At 43.3% G+C, this 27,814-nt stretch overlaps 1 protein-coding gene and 1 long non-coding RNA gene across 7 annotated transcripts in view; one reads left to right on the top strand and one right to left on the bottom strand.

Annotated features, from left to right (window-relative positions):
• Positions 1–3,902, bottom strand: part of SIPA1L1 (signal induced proliferation associated 1 like 1) — a 382,778-nt gene extending 378,876 nt beyond the window's left edge. For 3 of the 4 annotated variants that reach the window (XM_084631230.1, XM_084631229.1, XM_084631228.1), the window contains exons 1-2: positions 3,807–3,902; positions 2,821–2,884 (exon numbers count right to left, since the gene is read on the bottom strand). The gene's annotated coding sequence lies outside the window, so the exon portion shown is untranslated. Of the gene's footprint in view, positions 1–2,820; positions 2,885–3,621; positions 3,642–3,806 lie in introns of those variants that run through there. The other variant, XM_084631231.1, reaches the window with a different exon arrangement.
• A 92-nt stretch (positions 3,903–3,994) lies between these two features.
• The window catches only part of LOC311522400, a 67,918-nt gene continuing 44,098 nt past the window's right edge, over positions 3,995–27,814 (top strand). For all 3 annotated transcript variants that reach the window (XR_014712115.1, XR_014712116.1, XR_014712117.1), the window contains exon 1: positions 3,995–4,242. This is a non-coding gene — a long non-coding RNA (uncharacterized lncRNA). The remainder of the gene's footprint in view (positions 4,243–27,814) is intronic.

Raw genomic sequence — 27,814 nt, 5'->3', positions numbered from 1 at the left:
AGAAAGCCAAACAATCTGAGAGATCAAAACTTTGATGAGGGCAATGGTGCAACTGTTTCCACACCACAGTGGGATACCCTGGATTTCCAATCAGTAGTGCAAAGAACTGAATAGTTAGCAGCAAACCCCTTATTGAAGGGATTAAACTATTGATATGGAGAGAGCTGTGCTTTTGTCTTCTATACAATCAATACACTATAGTACAGTACAGAAAGCTGAATACAAAAGAGCGAAATGGGCCTCAACTCTTTCACACAGTAGAGTAACTTGTTTGTTTTCTCAGTGGCTTGTCCTTTTTTCACCTGGCTTTCCTCTGTTTGCAAGAATCCTGAACCAAATACTCTTGCTAAGCAGAACAAAAACAGAATTAAATAGCTGTTTTAGTAAGATAAAATATATGTTCAGTAATAGTAGAGTCTACAGTTTTGCAACTAAAAGTGTGTCAGATATATAGTTGAAAAATATTAATATGATTGAGGAGAGAAGTTACATTAGAATGCAAACAAAGTTCTTGAGATACCGCAGACGAGAGACTGCATAGGCAAGGAAAAACCTCTCAGTCATTTTGAAGACATGGGGAATGGAGGTAAGATTTTTGGACACATTATCAAAATAGACTTTAAAAAATAGCTACAAAAATGTAGAAAGTAATAAAGAGATTTGCTAGACCCAAAGAGATAAACAGAAAAAAAGCCGAAAAAAGAAAATCAAAAAGAAGTGATCATACATGTTAAGACAGAAATAGTAAAGACCAATGAAGAATACAGCAGTGCACAAATCCCAATTAAAATTTCATTTCCCTGTTAGACTTCTTTATTCTGATGCTGACATCTACACCTGCTAGTAGTCACAAACTCCCACCTTTGTGCAGATTCCTACATTCAAGTCACAGCCAGTGACCCCATTTTGCTTGTTACCTTGCAATATAAAAGATTCACTTAACCGTAACTAGAAAAGGAGTACTTTCGTGAGCCGTAACTGTTAACCACGTATTTCCATCTGAACTAGTAATACTAACAACTAAACAGAAATTAACAGCAGTAGCACCTACTCAATGCATTGCTGAGCAACGTACTAAGTACATTTTCCTTAATCAACTGACCATGTGTAAGCCAGTTACACAGGCAACTTAAATTTTTCTGTTCCTAATTATCTATTGTTATGGAGATTGAATTCATTATTCAAATAATGTCTATCATGTAATTCAGACACTTCTACTTCCTGAACTCTATGAAAGCTCCCATTAAAAAAACAAAACCACTAATTAAAAAAGGAAATGCAATGTGCTTTTTTGTATTACCAGCAAAAAATCTCAAATTCCCACATTGTGTTTCTGACTTAATGACTGGTATGAGATCTGATGGCCTAAGGCATGAAAGCCTTGACAGTGAAATACAACGTTTAAACCATTTCTCTGACACTTCTAACGCAAACTTTTGCTTCATTATTTCCACTTTTCTGATCCTCCCAAAAGGAGGGGGGGAAGGAGCTAGTTTGGCTTGATTGCACCTTCTAAATAGAAAATAATGACCAAACTTTCCATCAAACAAGATGACAATCATATGCTATTCGATCAACACTTATGCTGACTACAAGCAATTTTCTCCTTAGAAAATTGCTTTATGATTTAACCTTAAGAAAGTTAACACTTCACTCCCACGTAGCAGTCACAATGGTCAAGGGTCTGAGTCAGAGTTTCATCATGAAAGGATTGCTTTCTAGAGGAAACACCAATCTAAGTTCACCCAGATAGAGCTGGAATCTAATGAAATCTGACACCTTCACCTCCCGCCCCCTAAAAGCAAATTTACATTGTATTATCAGCTAAGGACACAGCTCACAGATACACTTAGGCCTGCATGCGTTAAGGGATTAATTAAAAACAGCATTACTAAAATATTCAGTGTAGATACCATTTTAAAGAAATCTTGTGAGCAGTACTACTCACAGAAATGCACACACACATTTTAGAAAAAAATGTCTTCTCCATGTAAAAAGTCACACACACACAGTAGTCAAGGTTACACAAGGAGATTTTCCTTTAAGTTGAGCAATTCCTCTTTTTGTACTGCTGCTTTATCAGAAATGAATAGATGCATTCCTCATTAAATGAACATGATCAACCTTATAATTGGTCAGTGTATGTGTATATTTTATTCATGAAAAGATACACAGTGAGAAATTCAATGTCACTAGTTTTGAAAATATAAAATGGAAAAGGGTGAAGAATGAGGTTGAAGTCTGCCCCCTCCTCTTTTGTCTCTTTACCTGGTTTTCCTCAAACACAAACACAACAACTACCTTATTCCATGAGATCCAGTTTAAGGCATCCCCTGTATTTCACTTCTCCAGACTTCAAGGAAAGAAATTAACCACCTCCAAACATTTCATTCCTCCACTCCCTTACCAAGGATATAAACATTTAGATTATCGGCACTGCCTTCAAATGAGCTAATCATCATTATTGTGGTGTCAAAACAGACTCAAAACAACTACAAAGCAAAAGCTGGCTTTTAACAAAATGAATAAAAAGTAAAGCTACTTGTATACTTATAGCACCAAATAGATAACTCACTTCTTATAGTGGAAACAGCCTAAAAATCAGATTATATCCCACCCCAGTGATTGCTCTCTGATTTCAGTAAGACACCTGAAGAGAAATGTAAAATTTAAGAAATTTTTTTTGTTTGTATTTAATGTTTTACTGCTTTCCTTAAATAGTACATGCAGTACTATAAGTAATGGGTATATTGCCTAAATCATCATTTCCTATTGTCATTTCAGAGCAACCTGAGCCTTGGCTCACTTAAAAGAGCTTACCCCCTTTTCCTTTCTTCCCCTCCTTGGGACCGTTTAGAGCCGTTCCCATTCGACGTTCCCCTTCCTAAAGAGAAAACACACATATACACAAAAGCAGTCACTACTGCACCTCCTCCTTCCACCACCACCTCCCTCAGTTTTGTTCATAGAGGAAAAATACCATGGGGGGGGGGGGGAATAAGTCCATGCCACTTTTTGCTGAAAAAGGAGGTATCCAAGAAGCAGCAGAAGAAGGTGGGGGTAGAAAAGCCAAGTTAATATTGCTGCTTCTCCTTCTCTTGTTTAAGTTGGTGGCAGGGTGACTGAGTGTGAGGAATCCTTATGTCCAACCCCCTCTTTTTCCTCCTCCGCCTGTCTCATCGGAAATCGGCTCCAGTCAGAGCCCCAGGACTTTTTCCCTGATCGTCTTGGGGCTGTTAAAGCCGGGGAGGGGGGCAGAGAAAGAGCGATCCTCTCCTCGCATAGAATCAATACATCAGCGCTCCACGACCTGCCCCACAAAAATCTGGGGGGAGAGCAAAAGACAGCGAGATGGGGTACAAGGACATGCTCTTCGCGGGGTCAGTGCCACGCAAGGCTCGAGGACTCCCCACGTACACATGGCAGTTTTGGGGGCCAGGGTCTAACTGACCCAGGGATAGGGGAAGGAGATAAAGAGATTAAATTAAGAGGCTTGGAGGGGTCTCTCCCCAGGAGTGGCCAGTTCTCTCCAGGACCCTCCCCACCACCAAACTCTGGAGGCTGCGGAGGAGGCGGCTTTGGCTAGGGAAGCGGGCCGGCCGGTCTGGTCTGTCTGCTCACGATCAGCTCCATTCACTCTCCCCCAGGCTCGGGCTGGTGGGTCGGGAAGGGGAACAGGGTGCCTCTCTCCAGCTCAGGACGAGCTCCACGCAGGCCCCCCCACAAGGCTAGGGGCTGAGGGACGAGGAGCGGGTCCTGCCCCCGCAGGCTCCATGCTACCTGCCCAGCTCCCGCTCTGAACTCACCCAACAAAGTTGCTGCGACTGCTGCAGGAGCCTCCGCGCTGCGCTCCCTCCCCAGCTCCCGGGATGAGCTCACCCCGGCGCCTGCTCCGCCTGCTGCCAGAGGCGCTCTCGCGAGAGGAGAAAGGGGGGCGGGGAGCAGCCTTCCTGCAGTTGCTATAACAACGGCCAAGCGGTGGGCCTAGTGGGGAGGTTGTAGCCTGCGTAGGGGGTGTCTCTGTAGCTCCGGGGCTCGCCCGACCGTCACTGGAGCACGCGGGGACCCTTTGCCCCCCTCTTCGGCGCGAAGAGTCCGCGCAGCAGGCGCCTGAGGTGGGACGAGGCCGCACCGCGACCCCAGCCGTCGGGTCCCGGGCTCCAGCCAGCCGAGTTGGCCACGGAGAGGCCTTGAGAGTCCGGAGTGGAGCGGACAGGTGGCAGGGCAGGAGAGTTACACCAGGTAGTCAACAGCAATGTGCGTTAGGGACACGCACAGGGCCCTTCGGTGGCTGGCGCGGGTTTTCACCGCCGCTGGTTCAGTCTGAATGTATGCGTAATTTAAAAAGAAAAAACCCATAGGCTCTGCATCCTTGATGCAGGGATACTACTGTTGAAATGCAACCCCACCCTCCCAGGGCAAGCCCCAGGCATCCCCAACCGCAAGGTAACTCTACTACAGTCACCTCACTTCGACAGATAGTAGAGAGCAACCACACGTAGATTAGATTGATATCATCACAGCTCTCCTCACTCTGGCATGACTCAAACCCTCTCTCTCACACACATGTGGTCGGCTTTTTGTGTTGGTGGGCAAACACCTGTGGTATTTTCAATAGTTTTGATCTGTTATTGCGTAAACTGCGGAATTGAGAACACTGCTGCATCTTTAGCTGGGTGCAAACTTTTAACATTAGATATCCAGTGGTAACCCTACTGGGTAACGTTGATGGGATGTCTGTGCACATCCAGACCTCTTGAGACATCTGAGTAGCTCTATGTGCAGTGCTGGGGAGAAGCTGGTAGTTGGGGTACATGTAGGTATCAATGACATAGGTAAAGGTAGGGGAGATGTCCTAGAGGCAAAATTTAGGCTGCTAAGTGAGAAGTTAAAGTCCAGGACCTCCATGGTAGTATTGTCTGAAATGCTTCCAGTTCTACACGCACAGACAAGCAGACCTGCAGGATTTCAATGCATGGATGAGATGACAGAGTAAGGACCAGGGATTTAGATTTATTAGGAACCGAGGAATCTTTTGGGAAAGGAAGAATGGGTTACACTTAAACCAAAATGGAACCAGTTTGCTGACATGTAAAATTAAAAAGTTCATCGAGAAGTTTTTAAACTAAGGGCTTGGGAAAGTTGACAGGAGCAGAGGAGCACAGAGTTTGGACAGATACATCCCTTATCCTACTGAAGAGGAGAGAATAGAAGTTCATAAAATGCAGGTAGGAACTGAAGAGAAACAAGCAAATGAAAGGGAGTTTCATTCAGTTACATCACATGGAGGCAGACAATTAAATACTGATAAATTTTATAAGTGCATGTATAAAATGCAAGAAGTTTAAATACTAAGATGGATGAACTTGAGTGCCTGGTATTAAATGAGAACATTGATATAATAGACATCTCAGAAACTTGGTGGAATGATGATAATCAATGGGACACAGTAATACCAGAGTTGGTCATGCTGGTGGAGGATTGGCATTATATATAAAATAAATCCTTATCTATTATAGTAAAAATCTTAAATGAATCAATTTGTACCATAGAATCTCTGTGAGTAGAAATTCCATGCTTGAATAATAATATAGCAGTAAGAATATATTGCCGATCACCTGACCAGGTTGGTGAGTGTGAAATGCCCAGCGAGATTAGAGCAGCCACAAGAATAGAAAACCCAATAAACAACTATCCCTATATTGATTGGGAACATGTCACCACAGGCTGGGATGCAGAGATAAAATTTCTAGACACTATTAATGAGTACTTCCTGGAGCAGCTAGTCCTGGAACCCACAAGTGGAGAGGCAATTCTTGATTTAGTCCTAAATGGCACATAGGATCTGGTCCATGTGGTAAATATAGCTGAACTACTCTGTAATAGCAATCATAATGTAATTAAGTTTAACATTCTGGTAAGGCTGGGAATACTAAAGAAAGCCACCATAGCAGCATTTTAACTTTAAAAAGGGGAACTACACAAAAATGAGGCTATTTAAGTGGAAATTAAAAGGAACAGTCACAAGAGTGAAATGCCTGCAAGCTGCATGGAAACTTTTTAAAAACACAATAATAGAGCTTCAAACTATATGTATACCCCAAATAAAAAACACCACCATCACTAAACAACACAGTAAAAGAGGCAGTTAGAGACAAAAGACATCCTTTAAAAATTGGAAGTCAAATCCTACTGAAGAAAATAGAAAGGGGTATGAACTCTGGGAAGTCCAGTGTAAAGGTATAATTAAGCAAGCCAAAAAAGAATGTGAAGAGCAACTAGCAAGAGTCTCAAAAACTAATAGCAATTTCTTTTTTAATACATCAGCAGCAGGAAGTCTGCCTAACAATCAGCCGGGCCAATGGATGATTGAGGTGCTAAACAAACACTCAAGGAAGACAAGGCTGTTGCAGAGAAGTTAAATGAATTCTTTGCATCAGTCTACACTGTAGAGGATCTGAGAGAGATTCCCACACCATAGCCTTTCTTTTACAGTGACAACTCTGAAAAACTTTCCCAGACTGATGTGTCAGTAGAGGGGGTTTTAAAACAAATAGATAATTTGAACAGTGATAAGTTACCAGGACTGGATGGTACTTACCCAAGAGTTCCAAAGGAACTCAAATATGAAACTGCAGAACTATTAACTTTGGTATGTAACCTATTGCCTAAATCACCCTCTATAGTAAATCACTGGCAGATAAATTCTTCTGATTTTTACAAAAGTCTACAGAGGCAATCCTGGTAATTACAGGCTGGTAAGCCTAACTTCACTACCAAGCAAATTGATTGAAACTATAGTAAAGAACATAATTATCAGGCTCATAGATGATAACAATATGTCGGGGAAGTATCAACATAGTTTTTGTAATCATGCCTCACCAATCTATTAGAATTCTCTGAGGGTGTGTAACAGGTGCTTGCTACTCACTGCTTGGCAGCGCCTCCTCGTAGCTCATCTGGGGAATTAGCTCGCCACTGTCTGTTCCCCGTCCAGCAGTCACTCAACCCATTGCCTCAGTCACTCACTCTGCAGTCCCTTTCTCACTAGTCAGGAGTTTCTGCACCTCTCCTTTGTGGCTTAGCTCTCCAGCCAAGTCACAATTGCGTTCCCCTTCTGGGGTCTCTCCAAGGTCTCGCTCCACACAGACTCAGGCAGACTCTAACTCCACTCTGCTGACTGTGCTGCTCTCACAATGGCTTGTAGGGGAACTCTAGCCTGCCCTCAACTCTGAGTTCCAGTTCAGGAACCCTCAAATCAGCAGTTCATGTCTATAGTCCCTCAGACTTTACTGCTCCTTCCCTGGACTGCTTCCTGCATTCCTATTAAAGGTTTCTACTCTCCCCGCTTGTATCAGGGAGTGTGACTGCAGGCTTCCTCACTGCAGCTCTCTTCCAATCATCAACTCCTAGGCTTTACAGAAGCCCCGCCTGCTCATGGGTAGCGGGGATCACAGGCTAGGGGAGGCTGAGCCTCCCCAAACAGCCCTGCATGGCCCAGCTGCTTCCTGCTGGTGCTCTTCCCCTGTGGCCGGACTGGGGCTAGTGGGGGCCGGCCTGCAGCCCAGGACTCCAGGCAGCTGCGGTCTGTGCTCACGCCTGCCCTCCGGAGTTGGAGGGCTGTGCCACCAGCCTGGTGCTCCGGGAGTGGAGGGTGTTGGGAGCCGCACCACCTGCCCAGTGCTCCAGGACTGGAGGCAACATGGTTAAACAACAAAGTAAAAGAAGCGGTGAGAGGCAAAAAGGCATCCTTTAAAAAGTGGAAGAAAAATCCTAATGAGGAAGATAGAAAAGAGCATAAACTCTGGCAAACGAAGTGTAAAAATATAATTGGAAAGACCAAAAAAGAATTTGAAGAACAGCTAGCCAAAGATTCCAAAAGTAATAGCAAAAAAAATTTAAAATACATCAGAAGCAGAAAGCCTGCTCAACAACTGGTGGGGCCATTGGACGATCAAGATGCTAAAGGAGCACTCAAAGATGATAAGGCCATTGCGGAGAAACTAAATGAATTCTTTGCATCGGTCTTCACTGTTAAGGATGTGAGGGAGATTCCCAAACCTGAGCCATTCTAGTGCTAAGGTTAACTAACCTCACATGTTGGAGATTTTGCCTGTGTCCAGGAGTAGTAGACCCTACTTGTGTAAGTGCTACAAAGGTCAGAACTTGACTGAATAAACTTATCTTCCAGAAAGCAGGCCTTATACTCACGGGTGTAACATTAGAGCTAATGGGGAACTGTATGCCTCAGTAGAGCCCCGTGAAATTAAAAAAAAAAGTTAAATTTTATTTTGGGAGAAGTTCATTTTGTTTAATGTTAGCCAAGCGGAGACTGGGTGGAGTGTTGCAATGCCATTCATATTTGGCCCAGCTGCTCCCGCTGGCTCAAATCATGATGATGGAGGGGTGGCTGGACCAAACCTGAGTGATGGTACAAAAAACTGTAGCACACACAACTGCAGAGAGAACCACACATCTTGAATCTGTAGTTGTACGGATGCCAATGAGCATACTTTCCCTTTTAAGACTAACATTGTTTGCAGTGTTGTTGTAGCAGTGTTGGTCCCGGAATATTAGAGAGACAAGGTGAGCAAGGTAATATCTACGTATGCTAAACAATCTATTCCACCTTGTATTTAGCTGTGACACTCTGAGTTCCTTTCCCAGACAAGAGGAAGAGCTCTCCTTTGGTCAAAAACTTGTTTCTTTCACCAACTGAAGATGGTTCAATAAAAGATATTATCCCACCCCCTTGTCATTTTAAGTCTAATGCAAATCTTATTTATTAAATGAAATTCTTGGATCAGGAACACTTTGGATAATAAAAGCCAAAATGATAACTCTGATTTATGCAAAAGTAACTGCAATCAAATGTAATTTGAAGGTATTTTTAAGAAAGATGTTAGTGTTTTTATTTTAAATCAACACTTAAGCAATACAGGAATTGCCATACCAGATCGGACCAGTGGTCCACCTACTTGAGTCCAACAGCAGCCAATACCACAGGCTCCAGAAGAAGATGCAAGAAAAACTGAAAAGAATTATGGAATCTCCTACCCATAGAGGAAGTTTTTAATTTGCAAATGAAGAGGGACAATCTCTGTCACTGAAAATAGTAAATACCATAATATTTAAAAAATAACACGTATACCACTTTTAATCCTGAAGGATTCCAAAGTACTTTACATAGTACATACTGTATTACACAAAACGTGTTAAAAGAACATTATTGAGGTTGTAAAATTAAATACACAAATATTAGAAAATGCCAAAATTAAGATTGCATGTGCTATTTTAATTTGCACCCTTCCCCACCCACATGTGAATACATTATAATACCGTCTTTAATTCCACAGTCATTTGCTATTTTTTCCACAGGACCTCTATCTCATTCAGTGCACAGGATGGACCTATTCTGGGGGTGGAGCAGGTTTGTGGAGAGAAGGAGATTGTTGTTTGTAGAACCCAGCTTCATATGATGCAGAAGTTGGAAGGTGTGTGGTGAATGAGACAGGGTGTTGCCCGAAGAGAAAAGATGGTTTCATGGTCAAGGCAGTTGAATGCTACCCTAGAGAAATGGATTCGATCACCACGTATACCAGAGTTCCTATGTGGTTCTAGTCAAGTAACTTACACCAAACTTTTCACAGGTGGTCGCTCATTGTGTGTTCCTCATTTTGCAGAAATGAGAAGTACTTACAGCTGAAACTCAGGTCAAGGGGACCTATGATTTAAACATATAAAATGCTAAATAATGCTAAGTTTGCTGAAAAATCAGGTCCCAGGAATTTTGGCACCCAAAATTAGTGGACTTTAATCTCTCTGGGTGGGAATCCACAAAGGGCTTTAGGAGTTGCAATGTGGAGTGTAACAGCATTATCTTTTAGGCACCTAGAAAATCCAGGAACAACACTTCAGTCAAGAAAGCCAAGTTGGTGTGTAGGCTCCTAGGTGGGGAAGAGATGGGCACCTCCTCTCTCCAGAAAAGCCAGCATGTTGGGCCAGGAGCTGCCTAAGATAGCCAATGGGAGATGCCAGTCAGATGGGTTTGTGCTAAGCCCCACCTCTCTGAGATTGGTGCCTAAATCCAGGCTACAGGGAGTTCCCCTTAGTGATACATAAATGTACACTCGCTGCCTGGAGTGGATGGTTTAGGCACCTAAGGTATTTGTCACAGAATGGGTTAGGTGCCTGCCTTGCTCCAGGCAAAATGGGTGGCAGAGGATTGGAAGAGGGTTCTGCCCACTTTATAACTTTTAGTCTAGTGGTTAGAGCACTCACCTGTGATAAAGGCAACCCACATTCATGTCCCTCCTCTGCCTGAAGGGGAGAAAGGATTTGAACAGGGGTCTTCCACCTACTAGGAGAGTACTCTAACTACTGAGCTATGGGGTATTCTGCTATACAGGTTCCCTCAATCTCTCCCGTTGAAGCTGTTGCACTGTGGATGAAGAAAGAATAGTTGGATTAGGTAAGTATTTATCCACAGTGGAACAGTCATTGGGCCAGAGAGAGAAAAAGAGAATTGGAATGACTCTGTAGCTCAGGGGTTAGGGCTCCCATGTGGGACTTGGGAAACAATGTGTCCAGTCCCCCTGCTCCAATCACTCTTTTATTATTTATCCATAGTGGAAAGCTTCAACAGGAGAGACTGAGGGAGCTCCACATCAGAATATCCCATACCTCATTAGTTAGAGGACTCTCCTGGTAGGTGGGAAACCTCTATTCAAATTCTTTCTTCCTCTCTGGTAGAGATGGGGGAATTGAACTTTGATCTCCCACATCACAGGTGAGTACTCTAACCACTAGGCTAAAGTTAAAAGAGGGGCACCACTTTCTCCTCCTGAGTTTTGAATTGGACCCCATCTTGTTGGCAACCTCTAATCGCACGTACTAGATTGGGCCAATATGATTTAGGTGGCTGATGGCCTGTCTTCCCTTAGTACATGGATTAGTCTGGGGCTCAGGTGAGAGATAGGCATCCAGACTCCTACTGGGAGGCAGCAATGCACATGCTTAGAGGCTGAAACACAAGCGCCTAGGGAATTTTTACCCTAAAAAACTTAGGCACTAAGAGCATTTAGGCACCTACGGGGTTCGGCTGAAGTTTTGTGGATTGCAGTGGAACCAAAACTAGGACTTACACACCTGAGTACTTTCGTGGATCCCATCCTTATATGCTTCAGTTCCCCATCCACAAAATGGAGATAATAATACCACCTCAGTTGTGAAAATAAATTCATTAATAGTTGTGAACCACCCATACTATGCTGATGAATGTTACAGAAAAGCCCAGGAGGGAAATTATAAATCCGTGTTCAGAGCAGGATTTCAACAGCATTCAGTAAATAAGGCATGGGGCCACACATAGCAGAACAAAGTGAAAACAAAATAGTGAATAACTGCTCATTAATTGAGCACTGTGCATCTTGTTCACTGAGTAAGGCAGGGGTTCTCTGGAAAATAATAGTATGTGTTCATGTAACTAAAGGTTGTATCATAAGGCATATGTACAAGGAGAGTGAATTAAGGTTGTACAGTCAGCGGAGTCATTGAGAGCACAGGAAAGAGAGCCTCCCTGCTCTCAGTTCAAGTGCCCAGATCCAGCAGGGCCTCCAGCAGCACAGAGTTGCAATTGGAGAGAAAGTTCTCCTCAGCCCTGAGCTGGAGAATGTCCGGGGTGGACGGGATCTTTGGCAAATTTAGCTACTAAAATGTCAGAAGTCTCTACTGAGCATGTGTAAACTGTGATTTGTCAGAGGGTTATAAATTGGTGAAATTTGGGTTTGGATTTTCATGGCGATGGCAAAAGGTGCATCCTTGACACAAAGATCACACCCTTGCGAGGTTTCAAGTTCCTACTACAAAAGGAAGGAGAAGGAAGCACTAGAAATTTTCAAAGGAAAGGTTGCCGGAATCTTTTAACATGAGCTAAATATATTTTTCCCTGAGCCATGGACAGCAGGTATCGTAGGCTGGGGGAGGCCGTCTCCCCCCAAACAGCCTGGTGTGGCACCACCAACGCTCCTCCCCCAGGCTCCCTCCTGCAGTTCCTGGTGCTCTTCCCTGGCCCAGGCTGGCTGGGGCAGGGTTGGCTGGCCTACCTGCCGCAGGGACTCGGGGCATCTGGCGCTAGGGCCGTTCTGCCCTCCCGGCGCTCTGGGGCTGGCCATGCTGCCACCTTGCACTAGCTGCCCAGCACTCTGGGGCTGGGGGCAGTGTGGCTGTGCCACCCAGCCTCTGGTCATCCATCACTTGGGGGCCACAGTGTGGGTGCTCTGGGGGTGGGGGGCAGAAAGGGAAGGGGAGAGGAGGGGCCTCAGGCACAAGGGGAGAGGCTGAGGGCTAGTCTCCCCCAACGGCTGGGTCACCAACCGCCCATACCCTGAATTGTTTTCAACAACAGCTGGATCATTTTGGTTGAAAATGTTCCCAAACCATTCAGCCTGAGGCAGACACCCAGCAAGGAAAAGGTTGACAAAGTTATAAGAAACTGAAAACTTAAAGCAACCTTAATAATCAGCCCCATACCACCAGCCCAGGCTATAACAAGAAGTTCTCTTGCCACTGTAATGCAGTTACCGCTAGGTAGGGAGGAGACACACAATAGCTATTTAACATCAACATCACTGAACAGTTTGAGAGAGGAAGTGAAAAGTGTGCTAGCCAACTAAAGCAGCAGTGATTTGGTAGTTTTTATGATTTATACAAGTCACCCATAAAATAAATCATTTAATAACATACACTAATTTGCAATATAAGTTCTCAGGGAAAGATACTTACCATTATATATAAATAAAAAACATCAGCTTTCAGATACTTTTTTTTTAATAATCCTATAATTCAAAAAGACCGTTTTCCCAACTGATATTGTACATCCAGTTAGTTTGTATGTGGCTATTAGGGGTTCTGAACAAAATATAAAATGTCAGATATTTATCTTCAAGAAATCACTCTTATACACAACAAAATTAAATTAGAGTGAAAATGAATGATGTTGGGAGAAACTACAAATGATTTACCACTCATCTGTTTGAAGGATAGTTGACCCAGCTATCACTTTTTGCAGATCTGCCAGTCAGCCCAAGTTCTGGGATTCATTCCTATTATTGTATTGGAATCGCAAATTAGTCAGTTTCAGAGTAGCAGCTGTGTTAGTCTGTATCCGTAAAAAGAAAAGGAGTACTTGTGGCACCTTAGAAACTAACAAATTTATTAGAGCATAAGCTTTCGTGAGCTACAGCTCACTTCATCGGATGCATACAGTGGAAAATATAGTGGGGAGATTTTATATACCCAGAGAACGTGAAACAATGGGTGTTACCATACAGATTGTAACAAGAGTGATCAAGAAAGGTGAGCTATTACCAGCAGTCTCTTGTTGGAATCTGTTTTTGAAGTTTTTTTGTTGAAGAATTGCCACTTTTAGGTCTGTAATCGAGTGACCAAAGAGATTGAAGTGTTCTCCGACTGGTTTTTGAATGTTATAATTCTTGACTTCTGATTTGTGTCCACTTATTCTTTTATGTAGAGACTGTCCAGTTTGGCCAATGTACATGGCACAGGGGCATTGCTGGCACATGATGGCATATATCACATTTGTAGATGCACAGGTGAACGAGCCTCTGATAGTGTGGCTGATGTGATTAGGCCCTATGATGGTGTCCCCTGAATAGATATGTGGACACAGTTGGCAATGGGCTTTGTTGCAAGGATAGGTTCTTGGGTTAGTGTTCTTGTTGTGTGAGGTGTGGTTGCTGGTGAGAATTTGCTTCAGGTTGGGGGGCTGTCTGTAAGCAAGGACTGGCCTGTCTCCCAAAATCTGTGAGAGTGACGGGTCATCCTTCAGGATAGGTTGTAGATCGTTGATGATGCATTGGAGAGGGTTTAGTTGGGGGCTGAAGGTGATGGCTAGTGGCGTTCTGTTATTTTCTTTGTTGGGCCTGTCCTGTAGTAGGTGACTTCTGGGTACTCTTCTGGCTCTGTCAATCTGTTTCTTCACTTCAGCAGGTGGGTATTGTAGTTGTAAGAATGCTTGATAGAGATCTTGTAGGTGTTTGTCTCTGTCTGAGGGGTTGGAGCAAATGCGGTTCTATCGTAGAGCTTGGCTGTAGACAATGGATCGTTTGGTGTGGTCTGGATGAAAGCTGGAGGCATGTAGGTAAGTATACCAGTCAGTAGGTTTCCAGTATAGGGTGGTGTTTATGTGACCATCGCTTATTAGCACTGTAGTGCCCAGGAAGTGTAATCCATTGATAGAATTCCTGTTGAAGAAATGTCTTTGAAGAGGTGAGGAGGTCAGTATTTCCAGGTTAGCATTAGCATAGCTATGGCTTTTTATGTTTTTAATTTGGTGTCCGTTTAAACATCATCAATTTAAGTCACACTTCTGTCTGAACATTTTTGTACCTACAATTCACAACAAAGATTACTGTAACTGAAAGACATTGGAGGAAAAACAATCTGTTTTTTTAGTTTGTTTACTCCATGCTTTTAACAGAAATGAATCGTCAATTTCACTCAGGCTTCTCTACAGCGGAGAGACTAATTGGTTGCTCTTGCAGTTTGTGTAGCGCAATACTGCCCAAACTTTTCTTGTCACATCTACCCCCTTACCAGTAATGGAATCTGTCTGTACCATTCCCGGCTCCATTACTGCACAGTTGGCTCTGCAGAGGCAGTTGGGCTGAAGGTGGAGCTGGAGTCTGAATTGGGGATGGGGATGGAGCTGCAGCTAGAAATGGAGCTGGCTTGGGGCCAGAGCACAAGACTGGAGATGGAGTGGAGCTGTGGCAGGGGCAGGAGGGGTGGAGTGGAGCTGTGGCTGGGCCAGGGGAGGAATGGGGCTGGGTGGTGCTCCCCTCTGACTATCCTGGGCACTAGCCCGGGCCTCGCCACATGCCACATGCAAGAGGGGAGGGGGAATGAAAAAACATTGTAAAAACTCCAACAATTGGCAGGAAGACTGCAGAACAAAGAAAAGACCTGAAATTACTTTTAACACTTTTTTTAAAAGCGGACTGAGAGCTGGTCTACACACAGCTATAGTTTGTTTGATAAAAGCACTTTCATATTGATATACACAACTGTATCCATGCTAGGGGCTGTATCAATTTATATCATAACTATACTGGTTTAGAAAATTGTACATAGATAAACCCTAAATTTCAGGTTGATGGTGATCTTTTAACAAAAACAGTTTTTAAAGTTTGAGGGTTTTGTTAGAAATGCTTAGGGAATATCACCTTTGTCCGGCTTGTCCTCATCTGTCCCTCCACAAACACAAGTCAATGCCACACCATTCTATTTTCTTACCAGCATGTTATTTCCATTTCTGGCCAAATTTTGTCATGGGATTGGCCCAGCGCATTTCAGTCTGCCCAGTGATCACTTGTGGTCTCTGAGAATCCAGTCACTGCTGCAGGTTGTCCACCTATTGTCTTGCCTGTGGACTACATGACTAGCCCATCTTCGCTTTGCATCATACGTTACCTGCACTATATAGGTCATCTCTGCACACCTTCTGATCTCCTCATTTGGTATATGATCACAGAGCAGTATCTTATACATTTGCCTTTCCATTGCTCTCTGGATGACAGCGAATTTTTCTTCCTCCGCTTTCATTGTTGACCAGCTTTCTGCTCCGTTTATCATTGCTGGCAGAACAGTGGAGTTAAACAGTTCTTTCCTTTTCTTTATGGGCAGTTCATCATCAGTTAGACATCTTTATTTTGTTGAAACTTGCCGATCCCAACTTTCGCCTCCTACTGCATTCCCCTTTCAGTGAGTTGTCTCTGCTCAGCAGCTGACCCAGGTAAATATATTTGTCGACCTCCTCGATTTTTTTTTCCCATTTACAGTGATGATTCCTTCTTCACAATGCTCATTCCGTATCCACTTCGTCTTCGACATGTTCACTTCTAACCCTGGGTTGGTTAGGGAATAAGACCAGACAATAAAACATCAAAAACAACAACAGCAGCAGCAAATAATAATAATGAACAACAACAATAAAACACCTCAGACTCCAAGCAAGTCTATGAAGTCTATGGGTGTTAGTCATATCCTGTATGGAGAAATTAGAGCCCAGTTTGGTTTATGACATGAACTCCTGTGAAATGAGATAGATTAGTTCAGATATGAACAGTATTCATCCTGTTCTGGTCAAATTTAGATTTGGGCAGTTATTCTGCCTACTTAATTCTCCCTAGGTTCTCAGTCATACACTGGCATTTTCACTTTCTGGCCTAAACTGTTGTGTAATGTTGCTGTACAGTGTCAGTCTGATCTCGTCAGCGATCTGTGCATGTAACTCCCAATGATTTTAATAGGTTTCAGAGTAACAGCTGTGTTAGTCTGTATTCGCAAAAAGAAAAGGAGTACTTGTGGCACCTTAGAGACTAACCAATTTATTTGAGCATGAGCTTTCGTGAGCTACAGCTCACTTCTAGCTCACGAAAGCTCATGCTCAAATAAATTGGTTAGTCTCTAAGGTGCCACAAGTACTCCTTTTCTTTTTGCGAATACAGACTAACACAGCTGTTACTCTGAAGCTTATCTAAAGTGATCACTCTCCTTACAACGTGTATGATAATCAAGGTTGGCCATTTCCAGCACAAATCCAGTTCAGCCACCAGGTTAGTCAATGCCACGGCTAACCTGGTGGCTGAACTTTGTGACTTTGTCCTTACCCATAACTATTTTACATTTGGGGACAATGTATACCTTCAGATCAGTGGCACTGCTATGGGTACCCACATGGCCCCACAGTATGCCAACATTTTTATGGCTGACTTAGAACAACGCTTCCTCAGCTCTCGTCCCCTAACACCCCTACTCTACTTGCGCTATATTGATGACATCTTCATCATCTGGACCCATGGAAAAGAAGCCCTTGAGGAATTCCACCATGATTTCAACAATTTCCATCCCACCATCAACCTCAGCCTGGTCCAGTCCACACAAGAGATCCACTTCCTGGATCTTCCTTCCTAGCACTACAGTGCTAATAAACGATGGTCACATAAACACCACCCTATACCGGAAACCTACTGATCGCTATTCCCACCTACAAGCCTCCAGCTTTCACCCTGACCACACCACACGATCCATCGTCTACAGCCAAGCTCTGCGATACAACCGCATTTGCTCCAACCCCTCAGACAGAGACAAACACCTACAAGATCTCTATCAAGCATTCTTACAACTACAATACCCACCTGCGGAAGTGAAGAAACAGATTGATAGAGCCAGAAGAGCTCCCAGAAGTCACCTACTACAGGACAGGCCTAACAAAGAAAATAACAGAACGCCACTAGCCGTCACTTTCAGCCCCCAACTAAAACCCCTCCAACGCATTATTAAGGATCTATAACCTATCCTGAAGGATGACCAAACACTCTCACAAATCTTGGGAGACAGGCCAGTCCTTGCCTACAGACAGCCCCCCAACCTGAAGCAAATACTCACTAGCAACCACATACCACACAACAGAACCACTAACCCAGGAACCTATCCTTGCAACAAAGCCCGTTGCCAACTGTGCCCACATATCTATTCAGGGGACACCATCACAGGGCCTAATAACATCAGCCACACTATCAGAGGCTCTTTCACCTGCCCATCCACCAATGTGATATATGCCATCATGTGCCAGCAATGCCCCTCTGCCATGTACATTGGTCAAACTGGACAGTCTCTATGTAAAAGAATAAATGGACACAAATCAGATGTCAAGAATTATAACATTCATAAACCAGTCGGAGAACACTTCAATCTCTCTGGTCACACGATTACAGACATGAAAGTTGCGATATTACAACAAAAAAACTTCAAATCCAGACTCCAGCGAGAAACTGTTGAATTGGAATTCATTTGCAAATTGCATACAATTAACTTAGGCTTGAATAGAGACTGGGAGTGGCTGAGTTATTATGCAAGGTAACCTATTTCCCCTTGTTTTTTCCTACCCCCCCCCCCAGACGTTCTTGTTAAACCCTGGATTTGTGCTGGAAATGGCCCACCTTGATTATCATACACATTGTAAGGAGAGTAATCACTTTAGATAAGCTATTACCAGCAGGAGAGTGGGGTGGGGGGGAGGTATTTTTTCATGCTTTGTGTGTATAAAAAGATCTTCTACACTTTCCACAGTATGCATCCGATGAAGTGAGCTGTAGCTCACGAAAGCTTATGCTCAAATAAATTGGTTATTCTCTAATGATTTTAATAGGGCTCCCAATGATGGAATGTTTGGAAGATCAGGCTCCATTAGAGTGTGGTGGCTGCATTTCTGCTATGGAACAAGAGATCTTTACTGGTCTCTTGCCTCTAGAGCACCTTAGGATGAAAAAAAATCAGTATAATGGGAAAATATTAATAGAGTGAATGTTCCAGATACACACTTTTAAGTTAACTTTTCTCTGAGCCTGAATCTTATATTTCAGATGAAATACAGTTATTACTATGCACATGCTGATCTGTAAATGTGATGGCTGTTGAATCTTCTGTCATGGCTTCCTTTCCTTGTAGATGCAAGCATCCATGCCTCATTTAAATCTAGGCATTTTCTGAAATCAGTGTTATATAATTACAAACTGAAGTAGTTGCACTGTGAATCCAATAATAGTCTGCATACAGCATCAGGATGATCTACATGTCAACACCCAGCACAGTGAATCCACAGCACCAACCAACCCTGATCATTCATTTTCTTAGAAATGCCAAAGGTATTCAGAACAAAAGGGAATGAAATGTGGTAAGGATCCATTTATATTAGGAATAAGGCAATTTTCAAAAGCAGGTCCACTAATCTTCTCCCCTTGAAAACAGTCTAGCTGCTTGTGTGTACAAAACAAAAACAGTTTCAACACTATTACAGAAAGTGATCTCAGTCATGCTTTCTTTAATTGTGCCAAAACAGTTTTATCCTGTCCAGGCAATGTAAATCATGCTAAAGGGAATCCACAGCCACTGTGAGCAATGAGGTAATTTCACAGTGTAGCTGGGACTAAAAAATCAGACATTTGTGATCTTCCATATTCATGGATTAGACAAATATCTCTCAGGAACAGAAATATAATGAATGTTAAAACTGTTTTTGTCTAAATCTAACCCTATCACTTTCAGATGCGGAAAACTATAATCTTGAAAATCATCAGAGCTCTTATTGGCTAATCATGCCCTGAGAGCATGCCAATGTTTCCTGCAGCATAAGTCATTGATGGGTATCATAGACCACCTGTACCAGTAGATGGGAGGCACAAGTGAAAGAATAATATGGCACCCTCTGCTGCACACACTTTATCCACAGCTATATAGAGTTGGATGAACAGACAGAAAAGAAGTTGACCTATGGGTAGATATGAGATCAGAGGTGGGAGCAAGCCTATGGAGAGTTTTGAAGAGTCAGATGGCACTTTTGAATTGGATTTGGAGAGAATTAAGGAGCTAGTGAAGATTAGGACTGGAAGATTAGGGTGAAGTGGTTTTGCTTCCTAGAGTGAAGAAGTCTGGGTGTACCATTATCTGAACCTCAAAGTTTTTAGACTGATTGTAAGAGTTAATGCAGTGTTGTTGTAGCCATGCTGGTCCCAAGATATTAGCGAGACCAAAGGTGGATGAAGTAATATCTTTTATTGACCAATTTCTGTTGGTGAAAGAGATACCTCTGAAGAAGAGCTCTGTGTAAGCTAGAAAGCTTGTCTCTCTCACCAGCAGAAGTTGGTTCAACAAAAGATATTACCTCACCCAGCTTGTCTCTAAGAGTTCACTGCAGCAGTTGAGACAAGGAAGTGATTAAGGTCTAAATAAGAATTTCAGCAGAGGCAGTGTCAAAGTAAATAGAAATTCTAGCCAAGTTCTAGAGGTGATGACAGGCAATCTTACAGTAAGGAGAGATGTGGGAGGAAAAAAATAAGTTCAAACTCAGTTTAGGATGAGTTCAAGATTTCTTGCCATGGCAATATTAGTGTCTGTGTTAAGGACAGTGATTGAGGAGTCACATAAGGTGACCAGATGAATGTTTGTTTTATCATGAAATTATTTCATTGTTATTTAAGGAATAAAAATCCCTCCTGCACACCCACACACATTTTTTTTGTTGACAAACAAGAGAACATAAGGGTATGATCCAGCAAAATCTCCTCCTGGCCCACTGAGTCACAGAGACTTCACAGCTCTTTTATGTTGTGAAGATATTATTCACTGAGGAAATGCCTTCTCAACAGCAGGACCTTTAATTCCACCCATCCTGATTCCTATGTCGCAGAACCCTCACAAATAGGTCCTCACAAAAAAAAAAATCACTGTATTGTAAGTTGTGGGTTCAAAGTACAGAAATTGGTCTGTTAGTACAAACATGCAATGAATGCTGACAAGTTTTAAAAATAATCCTACAGGCAGACAAAACCTTCTCCACAAGATTAAGCCAAAACATATTCTATTTTAGCCTAACATAGCTCGATTGCTATTCAGAAGTAGCAGACTAAAGGTCTGAGACTCGTAGGTACTGAGAACCTCTTAAGGCATTCTGAAGGCTATCAAACTCATTAACATTAATGGTATTTGAGATCACTTACGATTTCTAAGAAAGAACTCAAAACCTGAGAGAATTAGGCCAGTGGCAAGCACCTGGGAAGCTGAAGAGAAAAGTTCACAGGAGGCCATAGGTAAGGAAATAATTATCTCTTGGTTTTCCAAACTATTTACAGGATTCTTGTTCAACCAAAAGAAGACAAACCAAGAAAGTCTCTGGCCACTTTAACAATGTGTTGTTAAAGTTTAACAATCTCCAGACAACAGCTGGTCACATGTTTTTTGTTGCAACTTTTTCAACAAAATATTACTTCTTTTTAAACAAACGTTTTTGTGAAAAAATGTAATTTCATGCAAAGTTTTCTATCATTTCCATGAAAAAGCAAAATCTGAGAGCCAAAATGTTCAGTTTTTGGTAATTTTTTTGTTTTTGAAAAGTGAAAACTGAATTTTACTGAAAATCAAAGTTTTCAAAAAAACAAAATATATCTATCTTCACTTTTTTTATTTAAAAATAAGAACACAAAAATTCCAATATATATATTTTTCTCACAATGATAATGCTTTTCAGTTGTACCATTCTCCAGAGGAATGGATATAGCTTTCATAGATACATCCATACACAAATACTTTAGTAAAATTTGCAAAATTTATATTGTTTTTAATGATACTGTGTAGGGGAGTTCATTATGTTTCTCACTGCAAAAACAGCCTAATTGCAGCACGATATCTATGAATCATATTAATCTGAGACATCTGTTGATGCAGGAATTCATAGGCCTTATATGAAACAAACAAACAAAGAACTTTAATAGATTAGTAATTTTAAATTCTTGCCTGCCATGATCTCTAGACTCATAGGAATGTAAGCAAAGTCTAAAAATGAGGTAAGCTTTAGATGTCCAGACTTCTTGTAGGTCGTGTTTCTCTGTTAGAAAACCTATACTTTACCAAGTTCAAGATTCTTCTAGAATATATTGCCTCCAGTACCCGCAGTATTGAACAGAACAGATGGAAATACAGTAAAGCCTGTATCCTACCCTCCAGTAATTAATTCACGTATATCTCATCTTTGAATATCAACATGGCATTTACCACAAACTGGACTTTCAAGGTGCCATATGTAAAGACTTTTTATTATAGAATCATAGAATATCAGGGTTGGAAGGGACCTCAGGAGGTCATCTAGTCCAACCCCCTGCTCAAGCAGAGGCAATCCCCAACTAAATCATCCCAGCCAGGGCTTTGTCAAGCCTGACCTTAAAAACTTCAAAGGAAGGCAATTTCACCACCTCCCTAGGTAACGCATTCCAGTGCTTCACCACCCTTCTAGTGAAAACGTTTTCCCTAATATCCAACCTAAACCTCCCCCACTGCAACTTGAGACCATTACTCATCATTCTGTCATCTGCTACCACTGAGAACAGTCTAGAGCCATCCTCTTTGGAACCCCCTTTCAGGTAGTTGAAAGCAGCTATCAAATCCCCCCTCATTCTTCCCTTCTACAGAATGAACAATCCCAGTTCCCTCATAAGTCATGTGTTCCAGTCCCCTAATCATTTTTGTTGCCCTCCGCTGGACTTTTTCCAATTTTTCCACATCCTTCTTGTAGTGTGGGGCCCAAAACTGGACACAGTACTCCAGATGAGGCCTCACCAATGCCGAATAGAGGGGAACGATCACGTCCCTCAATCTGCTGGCAATGCCCCTACTTATACAGCCCAAAATGCCATTGGCCTTCTTGGCAACAAGGGCACACTGTTGACTCATATCCAGCTTCTTGTCCGCTGTAACCCTTAGGTCCTTTTCTGCAGAACTGCTGTCTAGCCATTCGGTCCCTAGTCTGTAGCGGTGCATGGGATTCTTCTGTCCTAAGTGCAGGACTCTGCACTTGTCCTTGTTCAACCTCATTAGATTTCTTTTGGCACAATCCTCTAATTTGTCTAGGGCTCTCCATATCCTATCCCTACCCTTCAGCGTATCTACCTCTCCTCCCAGTTTAGTGTTATCTGCAAACTTTCTGAGGGTGCAATCCACGCCATCCTCCAGATCATTAAAGAAGATATTGAACAAAACTGGCCCCAGAACCGACCCTTGGGGCACTCCACTTGATATCGGCTGCCAACTAGACATGGAGCCATTGATCACTACCCATTGAGCCCGACAATCTAGCCAGCTTTCTATCCACCTTATAGTCCATTCATCCAGCCCATATTTCTTTAACTTGCTGGCAAGAATACTGTGGGAGACCGTATCAAAAGCTTTGCTAAAGTCAAGGAATAACACATCCACTCCTTTCCCCTCATTCACAGACCCAGTTATCTCGTCGTAGAAGGCAATTAGGTTAGTCAGACATGACTTGCCCTTGGTGAATCCATGCTGACTGTTCCTGATCACTTTCCTTTCCTCTAAGTGCTTCAGAATTGATTCCTTGAGGACCTGCTCCATGATTTTTCCAGGGACTGAGGTGAGCCTGACTGGCCTGTAGTTCCGCGGATCCTCCTCCTCCCCTTTTTTAAAAGATGGGCACTACATTAGCCTTTTTCCAGTCTTCCGGGACCTCCCCCGATCGCCATGAGTTTTCGAAGATAATGGCCAATGGCTCTGCAAACACATCCGCCAACTCTTTTAGCACTCTTGGATGCAGCACATCTGGCCCCATGGACTTGTGCTCATCCAGCTTTTCTAGATAGTCCCGAAGCACTTCTTTCTCCACAGAGAGCTTGTCACCTCCTCCCCATGCTGTGCTGCCCAGTGCAGCAGTCTGGGAGCTGACCTTGTTCATGAAGACAGAGGCAAAAAAAGCATTGAGTACATTAGCTTTTTCCACATCCTCTGTCACTAGGGGGTTGCCTCCCTCATTCAGTAAGGGGCCCACACTTTCCTTGGCTTTCTTCTTGTTGCTAACATACCTGAAGAAACCCTTCTTATTCTTAACATCTCTTGCTAGCTGCAACTCCAAGTGTGATTTGGCCTTCCTGATTTCACTCTTGAGCAATATTTTTATACTCTTCCCTGGTCATTTGTCCAATCTTCCACTTCTTGTAAGCTTCTTTTTTGTGTTTAAGATCAGCAAGGATTTCAGTGTTAAGCCAAGCTGGTCACCTGCCATATTTACTATTCTTTCTACACATCAGGATGGTGTGTCCCTGTAACCTCAATAAGGATTCTTTAAAATACAGCCAGCTCTCCTGGACTCCTTTCCCCCTCATGTTATTCTCCCAGGGGATCTTGCCCATCAGTTCCCTGAGGGAGTCAAAAGTCTGCTTTTCTGAAGTCCAGGGTCCGTATTCTGCTGCTTTCCTTTCTTCCTTGTGTCAGGATCCTGAACTCTACCATCTCATGGTCACTGCCTCCCAGGTTCCCATCCACTTTTGCTTCCCCTACTAATTCTTCCCGGTTTGTAAGCAGCCGGTCAAGAAGAGCTCTGCCCCTAGTTGGTTCCTCCAGCACTTGCACCAGGAAATTGTCCCCTACACTTTCTAAAAACTTCCTGGATTGTCTGTGCACTGCAGTATTGCTCTCCCAGCACATATCAGGGTGATTGAAGTCTCCCATGAGAACCAGGGCCTGCGATCTAGTAACTTCCGTTAGTTTCCAGAAGAAAGCCTCGTCCACCTCATCCCCCTGGTCCAGTGGTCTATAGCAGACTCCCACCACAACATCACCCTTGTTGCTTACACTTCTAAACTTAATCCAGAGACTCAGGTTTTTCTGCAGTTTCATATCGGAACTCCGAGCAGTCAAACTGCTCTCTTACATACAGTGCAACTCCCTCACCTTGTCTGCCCTGCCTGTCCTTCCTGAACAGTTTATATCCATCCATGACAGTACTCCAGTCATGTGAGTTATCCCACCAAGTCTCTGTTATTCCAGTCACATAATAATTCCTTGACTGTGCCAGGCTTTCCAGTTCTCCCTGCTTGTTTCCCAGACTTCTTGCATTTGTGTTTAGGCACTTGAGAACTTGTTGATCGTCCCTCTTTCTCAGTATGAGGCAGGAGCACTCCCCTCTCATGTTTTCCTGCTTGGGCTTCCTCCTGGTATCCCATGTCCCCACTTACCTCAGGGCTTTGGTCTCCTTCCCCCGGTAAACCTAGTTTAAAGTCCTCCTCACTAGGTTAGCCAGCCTGCTTCCGAAGATGCTCCTCCCTCTTTTCGTTAGGTGGAGCCCATCTCTGCCCAGCATTCCTCCTTCTTGGAACATCATCCCATGGTCAAAGAATCCAAAGCCTTCTCTCCGATACCACCTGCGTAGCCATTCGTTGACTTCCACGGTTCAATGGTCTCTACCTAGGCCTTTTCCTTCCACGGGGAGGATGGACTAGAACACAACTTGTGCCTCACACTCCTTTGTCCTTCTTCCCAGAGCCACGTCATCTGCAGTGATCTGCTCAAGGTCATTCTTGGCAGTATCATTGGTGCCCACGTGGAGAAGCAGGAAGGGGTAGTGATCTGAGGGCTTGATGAGTCTCGGCACTCTCTCCATCACATCGTGAATCCTAGCTCCTGGCAAGCAGCAGACTTCTCGGTTTTCCCGGTTGGGGCGGCAGATAGATGACTCTGTCTCTCTGAGGAGAGAGTCCTCGACCACCATCACCCGCCTCCTTCTCTTGGGAGCGGTGGTCGTGGAACCCCCGTCCCTAGGACAGTGCACCTCATGCCTTCCAATCGGCGGAGTCCCCTTCTGTTCCCTTCCCTCAGATGTATCATCTAGTCCACTCTCCGCATTAGTACCTGTGGAGAGAACATGAAAACGGTTGCTTACCTGTATCTGCATTGCTCCCCTTTCTTCTTCTGGAGGTCGCATGCCGCCAAATTTCTTCACGTGCTGTCAAATTTCTTCATTTTATCCCCAGTCCAGTTGTTGTATCCCCCTCCCTATAATTTAGTGACACATAGTAGTGACAACAGCTCAGCAGCAAGGATTTTGGACCAAAGATTATTTTAAGCAGGAGCACCAGTCAACTTTTTCAAAAACTGCATTGATTATTTCACACTCATTTCATGTATAATTTGAACCCTAAATGGAACAAATACTGCAGTTCTTTATTTAAAGCTACACATACTTTGCTATTCAATACTGACCAAATGTAGATGAAGATAGTAAATGAAAGTACATATGCAACAATTGTATAGACTAGGTTTGCTTCCTGGTGCAAGTGTCCTTGTGATTGTCCCTTGCCCAAGAGAAAGGGGGAGCGGGATGTGGGGGCAGAAAACTGTTCCATGAAATCCATTACTGGCACGTAACTTCGTTGACTACTGTGGAACTACTTGAGATTTACACTGATTTAATAGCAATCAGAATCTGGCTGTAAAAGCAGAGAAACAGTTGGCTAGATCTAATATAGCGTTTCAGATGTAGCAATCTATTCCCTTTGCTTTTAGATAGGTCCCTGCTGCCCTTTTAATAATGTAAACATGTAATTACTGTAAGCATAAGCAATAAAATATTCTTGATGTTATCTTTCAGATGAGATCTTTAAAACTGGAGTCCCCTTTGTTCTATGTAAACATTGAACATCCCATAACACTCCTCATTAGATTAAATGTTTGCTGCATAATCTTTGGCCAAAACTACTTCTCCCCATCTTCTACAACACATTGTGTACAAGTTAGCTACACCCTCCATTTTAAGCGGTGGCTGCATTTTGATGGGGCTTTACTGATATAGGTCCTAGTCCTGCAAACACTTATATGCGTGAATAGCTTTATGCACACAATGTTCTAATGAACTTAGTGGGACTATCCACATGAGTAAAAGGCACCTGCCTACGTGAAGTGCTTTGGGATATTTGTCATATCTTCCATTCTTATAGTAATTGCCTACTGACGGTGAAGCTGACTGAAGGAAGACAAATCCATTTCCTGGCAATTTCTGAAGTTTCAAGATTTGTTTTCATTTTGGATTAAAACAAAAACAAAACCTGCTCTACCTGATTCTGAGCAGAGCTTTTAATCTGAAATCAATATGAATGAAGCAGAGCAGGGACTTGCTCCTTGGTTTCCGATATCCCAGGCCAGTACCCTAACCACCCAACTACAGAGTCAGTAGCTGCCTGTGTCCTCTCCTGCCCCAAATCCTTCCCAACAAAATTTTTGTGGCAACCTATTGCTTTTGTTATTTGCAACCTTATATTATTATTTGCCTCTCCCAGTTGACAGCAAGCACATATACAGAGCAAGAAATTCTCCATCTAAGCTCCATACTCCAAATGAAGAAATTCTTCATTTAATTCTCCACTTAAACTCTCCATTTGCTATTTACTGAGACAATCATATTTTATGGGTGAAGGCTTTTAAAGCTTTGGAAATTGCATTTCAAATAAATTAAATACTGCCATTAACTTTGTTTTTAATGGGCTGGTCCCAGGGCCTGTTGATAGTATTTTGTGAGATACAATGAAATCCAAGTTAAATTTTTTGATTTGGAGATTGCCACCTGAAAAAAAAAAAACACTAATGACCTCCGCCAACTGATGAAGGATCAATGTTCATCATGCTCCCCAGTATGCTAATTTCCTGCATGGCAGCCCCAAGGGCTGCTGCTGTTACACTTACTAGACGAGGTGGCCAATGTGAGCCTGAGAAGGAGCCAGAATTTACCAATGTACCTTACTAAAGAGCCACAGTAATACATCAGCAGCCCACCATCAGCTCCCACACCCCGCTCCCAGCGCCTCCCACCCACCCCTGCAGCCCTGTCGATCAGTGCCTCCTGCTCCTTCCCCGCACCTGTTTCATGACATGCAGCAGACTTGTGGGGGGGGGGGGGTGGCAGGTGGGGAGAAGCGAGGGCACTGCAGACTCAGGGAAGGGGGTGGGAAGGGGTGGCGTGGGGGCAGGGCCTGTGGCAGAGCCAGGGGTTGAGCAGTGAGCCCCCCTTGGCACACTGGAAAGTTGGCGCCTGTAGCTCCAGCCCCAGAGTCGGTGCCAAAACAAGGAGCCGCATGTTAACTTCTGAAGAGCCACGTGTGGCTCCGGAGCCACAGGTTGGCCACCCCTGTACTAGACCAACCAGTATTTGGTCATTTTACTATAAAACATTGCATTTTGTTTAGATTTAGGTTATATTATTTGTAAAACAGAACCTTCAGAGATTGAAAAGGATTTAATATTTGGATTTATGGGGCCTAATTCTCATTTTCACAAAGGTCCATTTACAGCTCTTTGACAGTATAAAGGGGCCTTAAAGTGGGAGTAAATTATATTGCCAGAGCAGAGAAAAGGGGGCTACTCAGTGTAAACCAGACTCATGCCATTGATGTCCAAGTGG

The sequence above is a fragment of the Lepidochelys olivacea genome, assembly GCF_965140295.1.
Source record: "Lepidochelys olivacea isolate rLepOli2 genome assembly, chromosome: 6".
Taxonomy (NCBI): domain Eukaryota; kingdom Metazoa; phylum Chordata; order Testudines; family Cheloniidae; genus Lepidochelys; species Lepidochelys olivacea.
The sequence above is the reverse complement of the archived record's forward strand: the minus strand, read 5'-3'. Positions and strand labels throughout refer to the sequence as shown.